This window comes from Suncus etruscus, chromosome 10 (assembly GCF_024139225.1).
Source record: "Suncus etruscus isolate mSunEtr1 chromosome 10, mSunEtr1.pri.cur, whole genome shotgun sequence".
Classification (NCBI taxonomy): domain Eukaryota; kingdom Metazoa; phylum Chordata; class Mammalia; order Eulipotyphla; family Soricidae; genus Suncus; species Suncus etruscus.
Window position 1 is genome coordinate 47,573,833 of NC_064857.1, and position 21,273 is coordinate 47,595,105.

Consider the following 21,273-nt stretch of genomic DNA (forward strand, 5'->3'; position numbering starts at 1 on the left):
TTTGTCTGATATTTTTGGACAAGCAAAACATCTCCCAGAAATGGTTTACAATTTCTATTTTAATACCCTCCTTGTAATGTAGGCAGGCTTCTACAAACAAAAGGAAACCCACAAATTGCAGCAGGTCGACAGTCTAAAAAGGGCCATCTCCTCAGAGCGCTGATATCAGCACCATTTGAACAAAGCAGCCTGTCCTTTTAAGAAAAATCCCTCTATAGAAATGCTATAATTTCCCTGTTACAAAGGAGCCATTTTCTGAGCACGTAAAGTGCTGGTTTGTTCAGTGTGACCTCTGCTTTCATTCTATCAAGGTTGTATCTGATTACAATATGAGACAGATGAAGGGGATGCCGTTCTAGGAAAAGAAGAAGAAAAGTTTTGGTCTTGGGTCACTGACAAAAGTGGTTTATCACTTTTATTGGCAATGTTTTCAATATCATTCTGGGGTGATTCTCCTATGTCAGTCTGAAGAGATCTGTCTGAGCTATTTTTTAGTTGCTTTGATGGCTTATGGGAAGCCAATGCATGAGTGAATTGCTGGGTTTTATTGCTCCTTTCTTTCTAGGCAAACCAGACAGCAGGGCAGGAAGGGGTCTAAGCAAACATCATATCCCCATGATGCTCTGGGTTACTGATCATGCCTACAATTCTGACCATTGGGTTGCCATAGTCCAAAGAGTAAAGTTATTGTGAATTTGAAAGAATAATACAAAGTTTCATCCTGCATTACGGACCACAGAGAACCATCCTGGTGAAAAGCTCAGCAGGTTGAAGTTGGAGTAGGATGGGATGGATGCTTGCCCTGCACAAGGCTCGGCAGGATTTGATCCCTTGAATTCCATATGTTCCCTTGAGCACTGTCATGAGTGATCCCTGGGTACAGAGCCAGGAGTAAACACTGAGCACAGCTGAGGATATATTTCCTGGAAACAGAAATAAAACCTGAATCAGCTACATATTAAATCTTCCTAAACATTCTATATGATTTTAATTTGATCTAATTGTCTTTCTGAACCTCAGTTTCACCTTCTACCTCTTAGGGTTTTCAAGTGTTAAGCGAGGTGTTATACATCATTCTCTGGGCACAGTGCCAGGATATAGTAAGTGTTCAGTTGTCAGATGGGATTCTATTTGAAGTTATAGTGCTTTTAGGTAGGAGTCAAAGCCTTGGAATTTGCACTTCCCTCAAAAATCATGGGAATAAATAGATTTTATAACAAATATGGCATGAATATTAGAGGGATATTAAATTTACATCCTTTTCCTAGTTTTGAGACTTTGAATAGATCTTTTTTTTTTTTTCTGTCATTGAGTTTCCCAAATGTTTGAAATGGAAATAGTCTTTTCTACTTCCTGGTGCCCAGACTATAGAACAATGCAGTCGCATTTTTTTCAATGCAAAGATAAGGCAACAAATGTAAAAAAAAAAAAAAAAAAAAAAGGACTTGGATTGTTGCAAGTCAGAAGAGGTTGACTGATGGAGGGATGGAGGATGAGGTCTTTCCCCTCCAGCTCAGAACACGTGTCTGCCACCCTGTTCAGCCGGCGGTCCTAAGGTGAAGCGGTGGGTAAAAGGCTAGCAGACAGTCAGGCTTGTAAAAATTCAGCTTTATTCGGAGGACAAGACTGAAGCCCAAAGCCTCAGCATCAGTTCTAGCCAAAAGCTCTCACCTTTCACAGACCCTTGTTTTTATCCCCCAGAATCAGGTACCACCCTAGGGTGGGGGCAGAATGCCAGGTCACAACCTAGGGTAGGGCACAATCACAGATCAGGGTAGGGTCAGTAACATAATTCCAAAAATATTTACATACACAACAGTGGATCTGTTATTTTCAGTATGTGACCCTATATTTAGGGGTTGGATCATCATCGTCTCAACAAGAAATTGTGTTCCCCTCACCCATACTTCGAAAGCACAGTTTAGTTATATTGTTATACCTTTGCCTTTTAGTCCTTACTGAGATTAGCAAAATCCTCTCTAATGATCTAAAAGGTACTCATCAATGCTATCCATTCTTCTTTCAATAGTTTCCAAGGATCTCTCTCTTTCTCTCTTTTATTTCCAATTTTAAATGGCTTTACTTTAAGACATTGTATTTGCCTCTTATCATACAGTGCTTATAAAGTGCAATGTTTATTTGCTTTCTCTGTGCACATGTTCCATATTCAAGGATCCATATGCCTAGTTATTACCATAAAATTAAATTGCCATGGAATTGGTTACAAATTTGGGTTCTTCAATGTTTTGTTCAGAACAATGTTGTATAATTGTACAAACTCAGGCTGGCTTAATCAACATCTTCAGTGGTTGGCTCAGAGGTGATACCACCGACTGAAGGAGTTCCATCACCAGGGAAGCCCCCAGGCATGCCACCCTGCACTCTGGTACAGGTCGGTGATTATAGGGTTGCAGACTTTACCTAGCTCATTCTGATATTGTTCAAATTCTCTCTTCTGAGCAGTCTGGTTTTTATCAAGTCAGTTGATTTTGTTAGATTTGTCAAGAATCTTCTGTTTGGGGCTGGTGAAGTGGCGCTAGAGGTAAGGTGTCTGCCTTGCAAGCGCTAGCCAAGGATCCCCCGGCATCCCATATGGTTCCCCCAAGCCAGGGGCAATATCTGAGCACTTAGCCAGGAGTAACCCCTGAGCATCAAACGGGTGTGCCTCCCAAAAAAGAATCCTCTGTTTGTCCTCATCACTAAACTTGCTTTGATGTTTTAGATCTTTAACAGTGTTCTTCAATCCAAAGGCATAGGTAGGGTTTAAGGTAATTCCTGGAAGACACTGCTTCTCATCTTCAGTTTGTTCATTTTCATATGGTTTTTTTTTTCCTGGACCAAACATATGCTTAGTGTTCCCTTGTTCAATGGGCCTTTGTTCTTTGTGATGGTGATCTTGTTTTATTTTCCTTTAATAGTGTCACAGCAGACACATTGAGGATGACAGTGGAATGGCTACCAAAAGTGACTTCAATCTGAGGAACATAGCTGGATGTAAGAAATATGCCTATGGGTTCAAAATTACCAAGCAGATTGTTATCCTTTATTATAGTACAATTACTTTCATAAACCTGAATGAGCACACAGGCTGATATCTATGTCAGAATTGATGCTGACTATATGTACCTGCTTGATAGGAATGGAAGAATTGCACGTGATGAAAAGTTATGATACCACCTTGGTATCAATTTCAATGTGGAGAGAGAGAGAAAGAGAGTGAGTGATAAAGAGAGAGAAGTAACATCCCCAAAAAGTGAATCTTAAACATTTTCACACTTGTCTCCAGATAGGATGGCTGCCTGTACCATGCACCATAGGGGTTGTTATATTCCATAATTATCATGGTTGATGTTCTTATTCAATTCCTTATCATTGAAAGAGTCCTATATAAGTTTCTGAATCATGGAGATATGTGTCAAACTGGCCATCAGGACAAACTCATGGATCTGAGATATGTCCAGCTTGACATCCCAAAAGTCTGTCACTTTGGAGCCCACGGTGCCTTAAGAACAAAATAACATTTAATTATTCAAATTCCACAATGGTAATGGAGATCCAGAAGTCAAATCATTCATAGTGAATAAATCTAAATATTGGCCTGGGCGTTAAAGATAGAATATGCTTAGTTCAATCTCAAGCAGTGCTAAGATGACATATAACCTCTTTGTTCTTCCTGATGTTCTCATGATTTAACTTTAACTCTAGAATAAAATGGTTGTCTATTGGCTTGTCAAAATATTTTCCACTAAAGTGAGCATCTCCATCTGTAGACCTGACCTCAAAGATTCCTATTTAGGAGCTGGAGCGATCACACAGTATGTAGGACATTTGCCTTGCACTTGGCTGACCCGGGTTATATCTCTGACAACCCAGATGGTTCTCTTAGTTTTTCAGGAGTTATTTCTGAGTACAGATCAGGAGTAACACGTGCGCACTGATAGGTGTAACCCAAAAACCTAAACAACAAGATTCCATCTTCAATAGTGAAGACTGGCACAGCAAAAATGCCACCTTCTAGGTTAAGGTTAGCACAATTTTTTCCCCACTACCACCATTTTGTCCAAGTCATATGCAATAGCAGCAGTGGTTGGCTCATTGATGATGTGAAGAACTTTGAAACTAGTATTGGTTCTAGAGCCTTTGGTAACCTGACAGTGAGAGACATTAAAGTAAGCAGGGACTGTGACAATATTGGTGACAGTTCCCAAGTAGGCTTCTACAGTTTCCTTCATCGTTGTAAGGACTATGGAGGATAGTTTCTGGATAGAAACTCGTGGTCTCTCCCTTGTATTGGTATCTGTCTTGTATTCTAATTGGACCTTGGGTCTGTTTGCATCATTCATCCCTGTGAGAGGCCAGTTTTCATATCAGCCTGGACAACAGCAAATCAAATCAAATCTATGTTAACCAGGCATTTGGCATCAAAATTTATATCAGTGAGGTTCATCAACACCTGGTTCTTTGCAGCATTGTCAATCAATTGCTCCTTGTCAATAAAGGTGACATATCTGAGGGCAGTTTTGTTTCTCTTATCACAGGCAATTATCTTTGTTATTCCATGCTGGAAAACAGTTATACATGAGTAGGTGGTGCCGAGATCAATTCCAACAGCAACTTCCTTAGATCTGGTTGTACAGTTGTAGGCCTGACTGCACTGGTGACAGAGGAAGCAATCTTCGGGGTAGCTACAGTGTTCAATGAGATGGAAGTATTGTTTTTTTGTTTTAATAAATTCTATTTAGTCACCATGAAATTGCAAAGTTATTTATGATTGGGTTTCAGGCATACAATATTCCAACAGCAATCCTTCACCAATGTTCGTTTCCCTACACTGATTCACCCTCCCCCATTTATCTCACACTTGCCACTCTGCTTCTATGAGACTTTAGATATTCTTTAGGTAAAGCATTGCTCTATGGTTTACAGTACTGCTGCTAATAGCATTTCATACATAACATTTTACCACCTTTGGGCATCACCTTTTCCACTCTTGAATGCTTTCATCCATAGTAGAAGTTGCCCTCTTTCTGTCCCATCCCCAGTCTGTTCAAGTGACATGCTTCTTACTGAATATATCTTGTTATTTGTTTTCATTGTCCTTTAGTATTTGTTACCCCCTTATTATAAATTTTCATATCCTATGTAAAAGAGAAATCATTCCAAGTCAGGCTCTCTCTTTCTCTTCCTGACTAACTTCACTCAGCATGATACTCCCAAGTCCCTCTATGCAGCAGCAAATTTCATGTCTTTATCTATATATTATTTTGGCAGAGTAATAGTCCATTCTGTATGAATACCATAGTTTCTTTATCCGGTCATTTATTCAAGGAGTAGAGCTTCCATTTGACCCAGAAACTCCTCTTCTTATAATATATCCCACTGGAAGGATCTTTCTAAAAATAGGACACAAGTCAAATAACTTCCTAGTTAAACTCACTAATAATTTCTCTTGGTCCACCTAATAATTTCATGGTGCCCATCCCCATCCTGCCCTCAATTATTCATCTAGCCTTATCTTCTGATCCTCTGTCCTCTGCTTTTTTTCTCTCTGGAAGCACTGTCCTTGTTCTTCTGAGATTTTAGGCATCCTCTCTAAACTTTTCTTCACCAAGAATTTTTTTTGTGACTCCCAATTTATTGGGGATTTATGGGCTTCAGCTCATGTCTTTCTCCCAAAAGTTATCTTGACCCGTTTCCCTCTACCCTCTACATATTGAGAGCACATTATTGTTCCTATCAAAGTTATTGATCAAGATTGTTTTCCTCCTTATTTTAACCTATGTTTATCTCTTCCAAGAATTCTTTAATATCAAATGTTTCGTGTGCATTGCTTACCTTTGGATCACAAATTGGCTTAGATGTTGTTATTCAGTAAGTTCTCAGCCCATGTTGGTTGATAAATATTGGTTCTTTGCTCTATGCCAGAGCCTGGTTAAATACTGATTGAAGTACACATGATTTGGTTATAAATGGTTAGTTTTTGTTTTCAAATCAGAAAAATATTGTGATAAGCTTACATTATTATGGTAAAAAAAAGGAAAGACAAAGGTATTTAAATAAAGCAAAGAAAAGGATAAAAATATTAAGTGAGGGTTTTGATGACAAAGTCCTCAAGATGACCACAGTATGGAAGATTCTGTACAAGTGTCTTCTGCTCCAAACTATTGTTTCAGGTAAAAGCTGCATTGCATCTTAAAATACTTTAGAGACCAATGGCTGCTATTATTTTTATCACACCTGGTAGTACTGAGGACTTACTTCTGACTCTGTGCTCTCTCCTGGTAGTACTTGGGGAATCATATAAGGTCATAAGAATTAAATCCTTGTTGGCCACATGCAAAGCAAGCTCCCTACCTACTATCACTCTAGCCTCAAATAGCTGCTATTAATATCACTTCTAGTGCTAATCTTTTTATAAAGCTGCATGTTTGCCTTTGCATTTTCTAAGCCTGAGAGTATATTTCTCTACTCGTGTAAAGAAAACCCAAAGTCTTCAAACTCTAACCTCAAAGCCTTAATTTCCTGAAGAGACTCTGGTTGGTGGGTTTAAACAAGTAGAGAGGCTGGCTGTGGGTACAGCCCTGGGAAATAGCTTCTGTTGCAAGAAGGATGATTCCTGCTGTCAGAGCTCTAGGGCCCCTCACCGCGTAGTCAGGGGAAATGCTGGTGAGAGGCTCTCACAGAAAAACACAAGAAGAATCGCTGTTAAAAATATTGTGACAAGTTATATGAAGCACCGAGGGATATTCCTGAGTTTCTCAAGAGTGAGGCAATCGTTCCCACAGTCATAAAAGTGCCATGGCAAGCAAGGACAGTAAATGTAATAAAAAGGGGGAAATGTTGTCTGTGCTCATAAAGGAGGAGGGTGATTGTGTAGTTACAGTCCTTCATAAAATCCTTCAGCACAGGAGAGGGGGAGAAACTGGGTCAGCAGACGATGCCTCCATCATGCTTGCTAACCTTGACAAATAGGTCGATCGGAAAACAAAAGCACCATGTCATTATTCTTGTGAGTAAAGGTGGGCCTTGGAGGAATAGCCTGTGGTTTTAAGATTCACCATGAGACAGACTCCAAGAGGAGAAAACTTACTGGATTGAAGTCAAGAGTCTTGGGCTCTGGGCCTGTTTTCCTCTGAGTTACTGTGTGGCTTGAGATAGCTACACAGTGTATTAGTCAGGGTAATTAACTCTAGGTACTGTGTACCAAACAACTCCATCATCTGTCAGCCTAATATCTTAAATATTTATTTCTTTCTGATGTTATCATGCAATGGGTGTTAGCAAACAGCTCCATGTTGTCATTCAAGGACAAGATAATGGGCACAGTGTCTATTTTAGCACTTGATTCTTAAGGTCATCGTAGATGTTGACCTCTAATCTATTTGTTTGTTGTTGTTTTTTTCTGGTTTTGGGCCACACCCGGTGACCCTCAAGGGTTACTCCTGGCTATGTGCTCAGAAACCGCACCTGCCTAGGGGGATCCTATGGGACACCAAGGATGGAACCGAGGTCACTCAGATTTGGAAACAACAAAGGATCTGGAGAAGTCCATAGAGTTTTATTAATCTGGGGACTTATTAATAAAAGTTACCTATATCACTTTCCATTCTATATACAGCAGGAGAACAGTTTAAAAGTTTACATTTTTAAAGTTTAAAAGTTTGCATTTCTGGGGCCGGAGAGATAGCACAGCAGTGTTTGCCTTGCAAGTAGTCGATGCAGGACCTAGTGTGGTTGTATCGAATCCTGGTGTCCCATATGGTCCCCCGTGCTGGTCAGGAGCTGTTTCTGAGCAGATCGCCAGGAGTAACCCCTGAGCACAGCCGGGTGTGGCCCAAAAACAAACAAAAAAAAAAAGTTTGCATTTCTAAACCTCAGAGTATATTTCCCATCCACAAAAAGAAAAGAAGAAAAAGGCACATGATGGCCTATGATCTACAGCAATCAGCAATTCTGCAGTATGACATGTTTGTCTCTCATGTGCCATAATCATATCTAAATACCTTTTCTGTACATATTTTATAAGTCTTCAATACTTCTTTGCTTCCTAGTTCTGAATTTTCCTCTTTAGATTTCATGGTACATAAGGTTATAGGGATAACTAGGAAGGCCTTATGTTTAACCTGATTTTTATGTAAAATTTGTTTGCTTTTATAAAGACAGAATATTCTTATCTCCCACAATTCTGAATCTAGAAGTAGAGAGCCCTTCTGTTCTTTCAAGATTCTATATTTATAGACATTTAATTTTTACTTCTCTAAGGTCAAGGATAATCTATGTATCTTGTTGTCATTTTATATACTACAAATAAATGAAATAATTTGTGTTTGGCTTTTTTCTGACATGCTTTACTTAACATGATATTTTCCAGTTCTAAGTTACAGTGGATTGTCTGATTTCATCACTTCTTGAGGCTGTATACTATTTAATTGTATATCAATACCCACCACACCTTAATAATCCACTGTCTGTCATTGAAAACATTTGTTGATTCATAGCCTAGATATTCTGCAATTAATAATAGTGTACATATGTCCTTTATATTAAATCCCTTTATTTTCTGCATATAGATACCCAGAACTGGGATTTGAGGGTCATAAATTAGTTCAATTCTTACTTTTCTGAGAAATCTCCATGCTGTATTCAATAGGTACTGAGCCAGACACCATTTCTAGAAGCAGAGGATTAGAGTTCCTTTTTTTCAATTCTCTGTCAATACAGATTATTCCCAGATTTTCTGTCTTTCTTTCTTTCTCTTCTTTCTTTCTCTCTTTCTTTCTCTCTTTCTTTCTCTCTTTCTTTCTTTCTTTCTTTCTTTCTTTCTTTCTTTCTTTCTTTCTTTCTTTCTTTCTTTCTTTCTTTCTTTCTTTCTTTCTTCTTTTTTCTTTCTTTCTTCTCTTTCTTTTTCTTTCTTTCTTTCTTTCTTTCTTTCTTTCTTTCTTTCTTCTCTTCTCTTCTCTTCTTTCTTTCTTTCTTTCTTTCTTTCTTTCTTTCTTCTTTTTCTTTCTTCTTTCTTTCTTTCTTTCTTTTTTTCCTTTTTCTTTCTTTCTTTCTTTCTTTCTTTCTTTCTTTCTTTCTTTCTTTCTTTCTTCCTTCTTTTTATTTTTGAGCCACACAAACAACACAAACAAGCAACAAACACACTCAGGGGTTATTCCTGCCTCTGTGCTCAGAAATTGTTCCTGCCAGACTCGGGGGACCATATAGGATGCCTGGGATGAATCCGTCCATCCAGGGTCATCTGTGAGCAAAGCAAATGCCTACTGCTGTGCTATTGTTTCGGCCCCTGGATTTTCTTCTTGATGTGTGTGTGTGCTATTCTTACTGGTGTGAGATAATTGTCATCATTGTCATCATGATCCAGATTTCTTTGATACTAAATGATTACGAGCACATTTTTATGCAATTATTGGCCATCTATCTTCTTCGAAGTTGATTTTTGTTCAAGTTGATTTATTCTCCACATCTTTTGTATTTTGCTGTTTTTGATTGTTGTTGCTATTGATTTTTTAAATATCTTATATATCAACCCTTTATCTGGTGTGTTGAATGCAAATATTTATTCTCATTCAATTGAGTGTTTTATTTTTAGCCTGTTCTTATTAGCATGCAGAAGCTATTTTTATTTGATAAAATCCCTCTAATTTTTATTCTGTTGCCTTTGTCAATGTGATCATTTTGTTGAAAACAGCAGTCCAAATATTTGAATATTCTGCCTCTGCAGTAATATATAAAATGAATTCTGGTCTGATCATAAGGTCTTTGATCTATTTTTAATTGATTTTTAGGAAGGTCTGAGATATGAATGTAACTTCTTTTTCATTTCACATGTGATTATTCACATATCCAAACACTATTTGTTGAATAGATAGCTTTATTCCATTTATTATACTCAACTCCTTTGTTGATAATAGGTTGACCAGAGATCTGGGGATTTGTCTTTGAATTAAAAAAAAAGAGAGAGGGGGCTGGCGAGGTTGCGCTAGAGGTAAGGTGTCTGCCTTGCAAGTGCTAGCCAAGGAAGGACCGCAGTTCGATCCCCCGGCGTCCCATATGGACCCCATGCCAGGGGCAATTTCTGAGGACTTAGCCAGGAGTAACCCCTGAGCATCAAACGGGTGTGGCCCAAAAGAAGAGAAAAAAAAAGAGAGAGAGATGGGACTGGAGAAATAGCATGGAGGTGGGGCATTTGCCTTGCATGCAGGACAGTGGTTCGAATTCTGACTTCATGGTCCCTGGTGCCTGCCAGGTGCAATTTCTGAGCACAGAGCCAGGAGTAACCCCTAAGCTCTGCCAGGTGTGACTCAAAAACCAAAAAATTAAATTATATTAAAAAGAGAGAGAGAAAGTAGGGCACTTTTATTGCAGACAGCTTACCAAAGTTTGATCCCCTGCACTCCATGCGTTCCCCTGAGCTGGATGTAGATCCAGTAATAAACCCTAAGTACTGTTGGGTATGACAGCAAAGCGAAGCAAAGCAAAACAAAACAAAACAATTTTATATATGTATTTTAGAGGTAGGATACAGTCTATGGGTTAAACCACACATCTTGCAATCAACTAACAGTGGTCTAATCTCCTCTACCTGAACCCTAAATACTGGTTGAAGTAGCCTTTGAGATGAGTAGCTGAGGTGGTCTGAATAATCCTCAGAACCACAGGGCCCTAGCAAACATTCCTGAGCCTTTGCATTCAACTGTTGGCATGATTGGTTGAGAATTACAGGGAGGGAGGGATTTGATATGGTGGAAGCAAGTCTGTAAGACAAATTTATAGCATTATATACATTTATTGTAAAAATGATATCAACTCTCTCTAGACTCTCTTAGGAAACAGAAAGAGAAGGAACACTTACTAATTCATTTTATAAGATTTATAAGAATTACCCTAATATCAAAATCAAGTTAAGAAATTATTGCAAATAGGAGTTATAGTTCAACATTTCTAGTGAACATAGATGTAAAATTTCTTAACAAAATATTAGCAATTAATAATGAACAATGAATGTTTAAACAGATAATAAGCCATGATCAACTAAGAATTATACAGTTATACAGTCTGATTCTGTATTTTTCAAATAATAGAAACTGTCATATCAATATGCTAACAAAGAAACCTTACAAAATTATACCAATTTATTCAGGGAAAATTTTTGACAAAACCTGTTCATGATTAAACAGTCTCAGCAAATGAATAACAAAGTGGGAACTTCTTCAAATGGATAATAACTACTTTTAAATTAATAATTTTAGGAGGTGGTGTGAAGAAAGGGAAAGAACCTTGGGTTGTTGAGGAAGAAATGCTGGTTTGAAGTTGGACTATTGAATGCCCGCAACCATGGTATTAACAGCTTTGTAAATCAGTGCCTGAAGTAAAGAAATTGATTAAAAATATATTCTGAAATAAAAAAGGGAGTCATGCTGTTTCTCGTTATGTGTATGAAATTGGAGAGTATCATGCTGAGTAAAGTCGATCAGAATCACAGGGACAGTTATGGAATGATCTCCCTTATTTGTGAGATATGAAGTAACATAGTAAAAGAGCAACATGTGACCATGTGACCAATGTCTTCAGAACAGAGTAGTGGTCTACAAAAAAGAACTTAACTGGGGTATATGGTGAGTAGGAGCAGCCTTGGTAAATTGAAAGGAAGTTGACACTCCAATAGTGGGTGTAGTATTATAATTGCATGCATGAAATTCTGTCACTAATAGTAAGTCATGCAAAAAATAGTAAGTCATGGGGCTTCAAATGAAAATAAAATACCAACAATATTCTTTTTTTTCAAGCCTATATTTCTTTATTTTATTTTATTATATATAATTGTTATTCTGACCATATTGGCTTACATATCTTTCACAGTAGTATTTTAGGTACATATTAACATTGAATCAGGGGAATTTCCATCACTATATTTGCCCTTCCTCCACCCCCGCTCCCATCCTGCATCCCATTTCCCCCACCCTCACCTCCTGGGCTGCTAGAGTAAGTGGTCTCCTCTGTATCTAGCTTACCACATAGTGATCATATATCTATTTGGTCCTGGTACCCTCCCTTATTTCCCCCTCTATTTGAGAGGCAGAACTAGATAGTTCAAGTTATGTGGTTTTGTTTGAAGAAGAGAAGTGGGGTAAAAATCAAATAAGCCGAAAATGTGTGTAGTCCTTCTAGAGGCTCTCAAACTCAGTTTGAGAGAGGACAGGAAAAAAGGAATTGAAATACCACAACAATACAAAAAGAAATATCAAATAAATATCCAATGAGCACTACAGCACTGAAGGCAAGCACCACATAATTGTCTCGGTCCTGAAATAGAACCATACCAGAGCACAAAAAGAAAGAGAAAGATAAAATAACATAAAATTGGAGACATCAACTTCAATATCTACACCAAAACAAAGAATTCTCAAAAATACAAATAAATAAATAAATAGATAAAAAAGATTATTTTGTGCCTTTTTTTATTTCCTGCATAGGCATAGTAAATATTGGGGGCATTAGAGAGGGAACTCCCTTGGCCTAGGAGATATAGGGTTTCTCCACTTTTGAAGCATAGTGTCATGGCTTTGACTGTAGACTCCTTGTCTGTTCATTTACTCTCCCCTCATTGCTTTTGTGGTGTATGGAAGACTTCTGCTTCATCATGGGCGATAAAATCAGACCTCTGTAACTAGATATTTTGGTAGCTGCACAGGTCAAGGAATGGAGCTTATGATGAAGTCTTTCTTTGTGGTTCTAGGAGTTCTGTTCCTTCCGTGTCGATTTAATCTGTCTTCTATAGTTGGTGGTCATGGTCATTGTGCTGCTCCTAGGATGGAGTCTGGGATAGAGTCTTTCGTTGTGTTTCCAGGAGACCCATTCAGTTGTGATCATCTCAGTTAGATCTCTGGAATTAGAGATCTTGTTTGTTGTACAGATTGTAGACCAAAACCCAGGCTAAAGCTTTTTTATTGGTCCCAGGATGCATACTGTCCTGTCATGGTTGTAACAACCAATCATCTGTAGACAGCGATCTTGACTTTTGCACAGATCAGAGGGTGAAATGTCTTCTGATTTTGTCTTATTGTTAAAATACCACAATATTCTTTAAAAGCTAATATTAGCTTAATGGAATGAAACTGGATGCTTTTCCTCTATGACTATAAACAAGGCAAAGGTGTCCTTTCTTTTCATTTATTTTTTTGTGGAGGGAGGGTCAAACAGACTGGACTCAGAATTACTCCTAGCTCTGCACTCAGAAACCACACCTGCCAGGCTCGAGGGACCATATGAGGATTGAACTCCGGTCAGCTGAGTACAAGGCAAATGCCCTACCCACTGTGCTATCACTCCAGCTCCAGGATATCCTTTCTTCTTCTTTTTTTTTAAATAAATTTTTATTGTGACCAAAGTGCATTACAAACCTTTCACAGAATTATTTACGGTACATAGTGACAATGAATGAGGAGCATTCCCACCACCAGTGTTGTCTTCCCTCCACCCCTGTTCCCAGCATGTATCACATATCTCCCTCCTTTACCCCCCAGAATACTAGTGTAACTGGTCTCCACTTTACAGCTTGTCGTAGATTGGGTATACACTCTGTTGTCATTGACTTTGGGTTTGGTGTTCAAGTTTGATCATTTTTTATTTTTACAACATGTTCATATGACTGCTCCTGGTAGCATCCTTTTCCCCTCTCAATTTATGAGGCTGAATAATTCAAGTTATGTGATTCTGTTGGAGATAAAAATGATAAGAAAAAGAGAAGAAAAAGCTTGGTAGCAACTACCAAAAAAAAAAAAAATGAAAAAAGAAAAAATGCACCCGGCAAAAAAACAACAACAACAGAACAACAACAACAAAACACCAAATAATAACCACAAGAGTGAAAAAGAAAGAAAAATGTGGAAGAACAAAAGAGAAGGAAAATACTATCAAAAACAAACAAAACAAAACAAGAAAAAGGAGTGCTGGAGTGGCAGGGTTTGGTGTTCCCCCCACTTTTTTTTTTTTTTTTTTTTGTATAGGTACAGTAAGTATTGGGGAAGAAAGGAAATTCCCGTGGCCTAAGAGATTCAGGGTTTCTTCATCCTTGATACACACCATCATGGGAACAACCACTGGCTCCATACATACCATACATACCACATCCCAAGGGCTTTTTTTGTGATGCCAGGAAACTTTCCTCTCAGTTGTGGATGAGAAAGTCAGGACACTGTAGCTAGTGATCTTGGTATTTGCACAGGTCATAGGGCAAGGTCTAGGACAGTCTTTATGGTTTGGTTCTGTTCCATCATTGTTGTTGTGTTCAGTCTTTTGTAACAAGTGCTCTCTGTTTTTGCTCAGTCCCTAAGCCAAAGCCTAGGATATTATGGTTCCAAAGGTTCTGCTCAGTCTCTGTTGTCAAAGTTGGGCCTCTGTAATAAGAAATCTTGATTTTTGTAAGAGCCCTGGGCTACATCCTAGGGTAGGGTTATTGGTCCCAAGGTAAGTTCTGCCCAGTCACAGTAGTCAAAGTCAGTTTTCTGTAGTTAGTGCTCTTATTTTTCACAGTTCAAAGGACGATACATCTTCTGATTTCCATTTAGTGTTAGGTGATGTGATAGGACAACCTGGTCTTAGGTCAAGTTGTCATTTCCTCATTGTCCTCATTGTCATATTAAAACTGGCACAAGTTGATGCCAGAGGGGTGTTAAAAATCTCCCAATGGAGCTTAATTCCTGGTGTTGTTTCCGGGAGCTGTATCAGTTCTATGTCTGGGATCTGGGGTTTGGGATTGAACTAACACTGTCCAATCTCATGGAGACTGAGTTGTATTCACATGACACAGGTCCAGGATGGGAGACACCCCTTGTGTTATAAAAAGTGTGAGTTCTTATCCCTAGTAGATAAGATCTTGTTTCTATGTCTATAGTTTCCCCTTTTTTACTGTGCCTATACAAAAATGTATGGTGTCATATATTGTATTGCTGGTGCTATTCTGGGTAAGGTAAGAGGCTACACACACATTCTCTGTAGTCTGGTTTTGATCTGAGGTTTTATCCCAGGCAAGAAGTTTTCTTGTTTTTTGTACTAAGCAGCAACAAAACTGGTGAGGATAGAGAAAATATGTATATATAAAAAATAGAACAAATAAATAAAACTGAGTTAAAAATATAAAAGGTATTTGAAGAAAACAAGTGATAGAGGAGTCTACCTGTATATTTGGGAATACACATCTTAAGATGCATTATAGCTTACATAGGCAATATAGGCCTCCCAGTTAGGTCTTTAGAGATATTCTTGTGGGAAGTGAAAGCTAAGGCAATTTTCGTTATCACATACCTTGGTCTTGAGTTTGAGACATAATTTGCAGCATTACGAAACCATGTAGTATTCTTGAGCTGGGGGTTTTGCTGAAGCTGATTTCTGTATCACGTGACAGTCCATGGTTTGATGGGGGTAGAGGGGCTACTAAGCATGAGACAGCAGGCGTGTTGGTTGTAGTTTCTTGCCAAGGCATGAGATGGGGGACCAAGAGGGTGTCTTTCATTGAGGAGCTGGATGGTGGTCTGTTGGGGTAGAAGGTCGGTCTTGGTGCCTACCAAGATAAGAACTGAGGGAAAAGAGGGTTAAATAAGGAGAATATAACAGATCCCAGTTGGGAGATGAGGGAATAGAAGGGATGCTGGTGTGGTGGAGGGGCAATATAAGAGAAGGGCTATATTCATTATATAGATGAGTTATTTATGGTTTAAGCTTGGAGTCAGAGAGGACCACTGAATAGAAAGTCACGTCCACCTAAAGACTGACTTTAGAGATCTATTTGAGTGTTACCTCCAAATCTTGGGCATTCCGTTTCCTTTCCTAGGAACAGTCTAGAATTAAGAACATTTTTAAGATAATAGTTAAAAAGTATATTTGTTGCACTCACGCCTGCGGAACTTTTGTAAATGAGTACTAGTGAGAAAAGACACCCCTGCAGGAGGTCCAGTATGCATAGGGGAGGAGTTTCTTCCCCCAGGGCCCTAGTTACCAAGTCTGGCCCTGAAGGCCAGTCTGGTGTGGGGGGATCTCAGTCCCCTGCACTAAGTGGTCAGCCCAGGGGAGCTAGCTAACCTTGGGCTAGCTGTTTTGCCCAGACTCCCCGACATATCAATGAGAACGGAACAGAAGTCCTGGCATGTGGGGGTCTTCTCCAGGATATTCTTTCTTAACAAAGTTATTCAACATTTCATTGCAAGTCCTTAATTAGTTCTATAAGAGCGCTACTCCAAAAATCACTCTGCTCCCCTCCCAGAAAAACCAGCAACACACAGAGTAAATAAAAGGTAGGAGAATGAAAACATAACTCTCTTTGTTCATAGTGACATGTTAGTTTTGTAGACAATCTCAACCAATAGCCAAAAATACCAACCTGTAATCTATAATAAAGACCAAATAATTAAAAGGAAAAATATATTAGTACTGATTCTAGTTTATAAAGTTCATTGCTATGAGGCTACAGGTTAAAAATTTTTCATTTCGCTATTGTAAATATTGGAATCTAACAATTATCAAAATGAATGTAGATGTAAATAGGTTTCTCTTTCTTTTTTTTTCTAAAAAGTGTCAATTTATTCTACTAGGGGAATTAGGAAAGACTTTTTCTTATGAACAAACCGTTTTTTTTGAAATCTTAATTCTTTTTTTTTATTTGAAACTTTTTTTCTTTATTTAAACATCTTGATTACATATATGATTGTGATTAGGGTTCAGTCATGTAAAGAACACCCCCTTCACCAGTGCAACATTCCCACCACCAATGTCCCAAATCTCCCTCTATTCCACCCCACCCTCACCTGTACTCTAGACAGGCTTTTCAGTTCCCTCATTCATTCACATGATTATGGTAGTTCTCTGTGTAGTTATTTCTATAACTGCACTCACCACTCTGTGGTGAGCTTCATGAAGTGAGCTGGAAGTTCCAGCCCTCCTCTCATTGTCAAAAAAATGGGAAGAAGAAATGAACAAACGCTTTGATAAAAAAGAAATACAAATGGACAAAAGGCACATGAAAAAATGCTCCTCGTCACTAATCATCAGGGAGATGCAAATCAAAACAATGATGAGATACCACCTCACACCACAGAGACCGGCACACATCACAAAGAATGAGAACAATCAGTGCTGGCGGGAATGTGGAGAGAAAGGAACTCTTATCCACTGCTAGTGGGAATGCTGTCTAGTCCAACCTCTATGGAAAGAGATATGGAGATTCCTCCAAAAACTGGAAATTGAGCTCCCATTCGACCCAGCTATTCCACTCCTAGGGATATACCCTAAGAACACAAGAACACAATACAAAAACCCCTTCCTCACACCTATATTTATTGCAGCACTATTCACAATAGTCAGGCTCTGGAAACAACCAAGGTGCCCTTCAACAGACGAATGGCTAAAGAAACTGTGGTACATATACACAATGAAATATTATGCAGCCGTCAGGAGCGATGAAGTCATGAAATTTTCCTATACATAAATATACATGGAATCTATCATGCTGAGTGAAATAAGTCAGAGGGAAGAGAGAGAGACGCAGAATAGTCTCACTCATCTATGGGTGTTAAGAAAAATAAAAGTCATTTTTGTAAAAATCCTCAGTTTTCTTGTTCATAAAGAGGAAGATTAATAAAGATAGTAGCTAGAATTATTTGTAGTTGTGATAGACTAGAGAGAGATACAGACATTGTTAATAATTCATAGTTAACTTAATATATAGAGGATTATATTTTAAAATACTTAAAATTTTCATATTTTAAAATGTTATATTTTACATAAAATTTTATATTGTAAAATATTTTAAAATTAAAACTGTCATACATTTGGGGGTTAGTTATACATTCAGATCTTAGTTTTATTAATATTATCCAAAAAGAAAAAAATACTCTTGAAGACCTAAATCAACCTAAAAATTAGAGAAAATATAAAAAATGATTTTATAATGCAATAATTAAGAAAATATTTTTTTTTAAAAAAAGCAGTTAAAATTGGGGCTGGAGCAATGGTGCAGCAGTAGTGCTTTTGCCTGGCTGACCCAGGACAGATTGCAGTTTGATCCCCTGGCATTCCATATGATCCCCAAACCAGGAGCAATTCTGAGTACATAGCCAGGAGTAACCCCTGAGCATCACTGGGTGTGACCAAAAACAAAAACAGCAGTTAAAATTATGGAATCAGAAAGGTGAGTAATATATCTATTAAGAAAGTTAGCACAACCAACATAAAGAAATATCAATGGTCAAAGACAGAACAATTACAAAAATTAAAGAATCATTAAATTGCAATCTAAAGCAGAAAAGGAAATTTCAATATTCATAGGTCTGTACTAATACAAATAAAACATAGACTAAATAAATAAGTGAAGAAATAAAAAGTTCTACTGCAGAAAAAATTCAAATAATTTGTGGTAATACTCTGCTCTCAAGGAAAAGAATATAGTGATCTACTGTTTAAGCACTGGTCTATGAACAGTGACATTTTCTATGCTATGATAAGGGGTAAAGGGGTAGAAAGAAAATTTTATGGAGAATTCTTACAAACATTATTTCAGCCAAGTGGTCAAGGTTAACATCAATTGGGATAAGTCATGTGGCTATGACAGGATGAAGTGACACTTTCCTTCTATGGTCTTTTCCCCCAAATAGCCATTACTTCAATCTAATCATGACAAAAAAAAAAAAAAAAAAAAAAAAAACAAAAAAAAAAACATTAGACTTACTTTCAGCTAGAAGGTGTTCTGCAAAATACCTGACTAGAATTCATCAAAATTGTAAAGGTCATCAAAACCAAGACACCTCTAAGAAACTGTCACATCAAGAGGAGCCAAGAAACAGACAAAGTGGAGTGAGTGAGAAATGGCTGCAGGTGGGGGTTTCCAGGCAGAGTGCTGACTGCTCTACCTGCAGAATCTCCACCGGGCTGTGCTTCTTCTGAGGAACTGAGCACCGGAAGGGAGCCCTGTCCTACCCTTCTCTGTCTCTCCTGAACTCTGGAAGCTCTCCTCAGAGCCCTGGGAAGCGAACCCCAAAGAAACTACATTCGGGAGCTACCCAGCGAGCCAGTGAGTGAGTGAGAAATGGCTGCAGGTGGGGGTTTCCAGGCAGAGTGCTGACTGCTCTACCTGCAGAATCTCCACCGGGCTGTGCTTCTTCTGAGGAACTGAGCACCGGAAGGGAGCCCTGTCCTACCCTTCTCTGTCTTTCCTGAACTCTGGAAGCTCTCCTCAGAGCCCTGGGAAGCGAACCCCAAAGAAACCACATTCGGAAGCTACCCAGCGAGCCAGTGAGTGAGTGAGAAATGGCTGCATGTGGGGGTTTCCAGGCAGAGTGCTGATTGCTCTACCTGCAGAGTCTACACCGGGCTGTGCTTCTTCTGAGGAAACTGAGCACCGGAAGGGAGCCCTGTCCTACTCTTCTCTGTCTTTCCTGAACTCTGGAAGCTCTCCTCAGAGCCCTGGGAAGCTAACTCCAAAGAAACTACATTCGGGAGCTACCCAGCGAGCCAGTGAGTGAGTGAGAAATGGCTGCAGGTGGGGGTTTCCAGGCAGAGTGCTGATTGCTCTACCTGCAGAGTCTCCACCGGGCTGTGCTTCTTCTGAGGAACTGAGCACCAGAAGGGAGCCCTGTCCTACCCTTCTCTGTCTTTCCTGAACTCTGGAAGCTCTCCTCAGAGCCCTGGGAAGCGAACCCCAAAGAAACTACATTTGGAAGCTACCCAGCGAACCAGAAACTGAGCACCTGAAGGGAGCCCTGTCCTACTCTTCTCTGTCTTTCCTGAACTCTGGAAGCTCTCCTCAGAGCTCTGGGAAGCGAACCCCAAAGAAACTACATTCGGGAGCTACCCAGCGAGCCAGTGAGTGAGTAAGAAATGGCTGGATGTGGGGGTCTCCAGGCAGAGTGCTGATTGCTCTACCTGCAGAGTCTCCACCCGGCTGTGCTTCTTCTGAGGAAACTGAGCACCGGAAGGGAGCCCTGTCCTACTCTTCTCTGTCTTTCCTGAACTCTGGAAGCTCTCCTCAGAGCCCTGGGAAGCGAACCCCAAAGAAACTACATTCGGAAGCTACCCAGCGAGCCAGTGACTCTCCTCAGAGTCCTGGGAAGTGAACCCCAAAAATACAGCATTCTGAAGCTGCCCAGCGAGTGAGTGAAAACTATGCCTGACCAGTGGGGCCCGACTGTGAAAAACTGTGAGTGCTGCCTGTGTGTGTCTCTCTACTATCCTGTTGCGTAAACCTCCTGAGAGTGGGCTGAAAAGAGGCTCCAGAAAGCACTTAGCTCCACTTCGCTAGGCAGCCGTGCGCTCTTTCTAAAAAAAGAACACCATCACAAGAAGAAAAAAACCACACTAAGAACTGTACTGGATCACAGAAGCAAGAATTTCTCTCCAGACTGTCTTCTCTGCTGCGTGCTTGGGCCTAAGATTTGATCCTGTGTGAGGCTTCATCCACCGAGGACTCCCCTACCTTGGAGGCAAGTCGGCCCATCCAGAAAGGGCGGAGCCAGAGAAGTGTGTTGCCTGCATCATGTAACCAATGAATACCACCACAACACGTAGAAAAACCCACAATACAAGTGTGACAATGGGGAAACAACGCAGGCCAGCATCAGACATAGAGAATGAAGATGACAATTCTGATGACCAGTTAATGACCAACCAACTAATCAATCTCTCAGATAAGGACTTTAGAGTAGCAATATGGAATATACTCAAAGAACTCAAAGAAACCATGAATAGAATAGAACAGAACACTAATAAAAATCAAGAAAATATGAAGACAGAAATCAGAAAACTCCAAACTGAAATAACATGTCAAATAACAGGCCTGAAAAAATCAGTAAACGAAGTGAATGACAAAATGGATAAGCTCTGGGACAGGGTATCAGAAGCTGAGAATAGACTTGGTGCTGTGGAAGATGAGATACATAACAATTCCATACAACAGGAGAGATTGGAAAAAAAACTTAAAACAAATGAACAGACAATGGAAAAATTAGTCAAAGAATGGGAACAGATGAAAATAGAGGTCTATGATAAGATCAACAGAAACAACTTAAGAATCATTGGAGTCCCAGAGACCCAGGAAGAAAATTTCCAGGAAGAATCAACGGTCAAGAACATCATTAAAGAGAAACTCCCAGAGCTAAAGAATATATGTGATCAAATCCTGCATGCTCGAAGAGTACCAACCAAAAGAGACCCAAGAAAAACCACCCCAAGACACATCCTAGTCACAATGACAAATCCCACAGATAGAGACAGAATTCTGAAAAC

At 39.2% G+C, this 21,273-nt stretch overlaps 1 pseudogene; it reads right to left on the reverse strand.

The window, feature by feature from the left end:
• Positions 1-2,289: 2,289 nt before the first annotated feature.
• LOC126020158 (heat shock cognate 71 kDa protein-like) lies at positions 2,290-15,411 on the reverse strand (annotated as a pseudogene).
• Between the last annotated feature and the right edge of the window lie 5,862 nt (positions 15,412-21,273).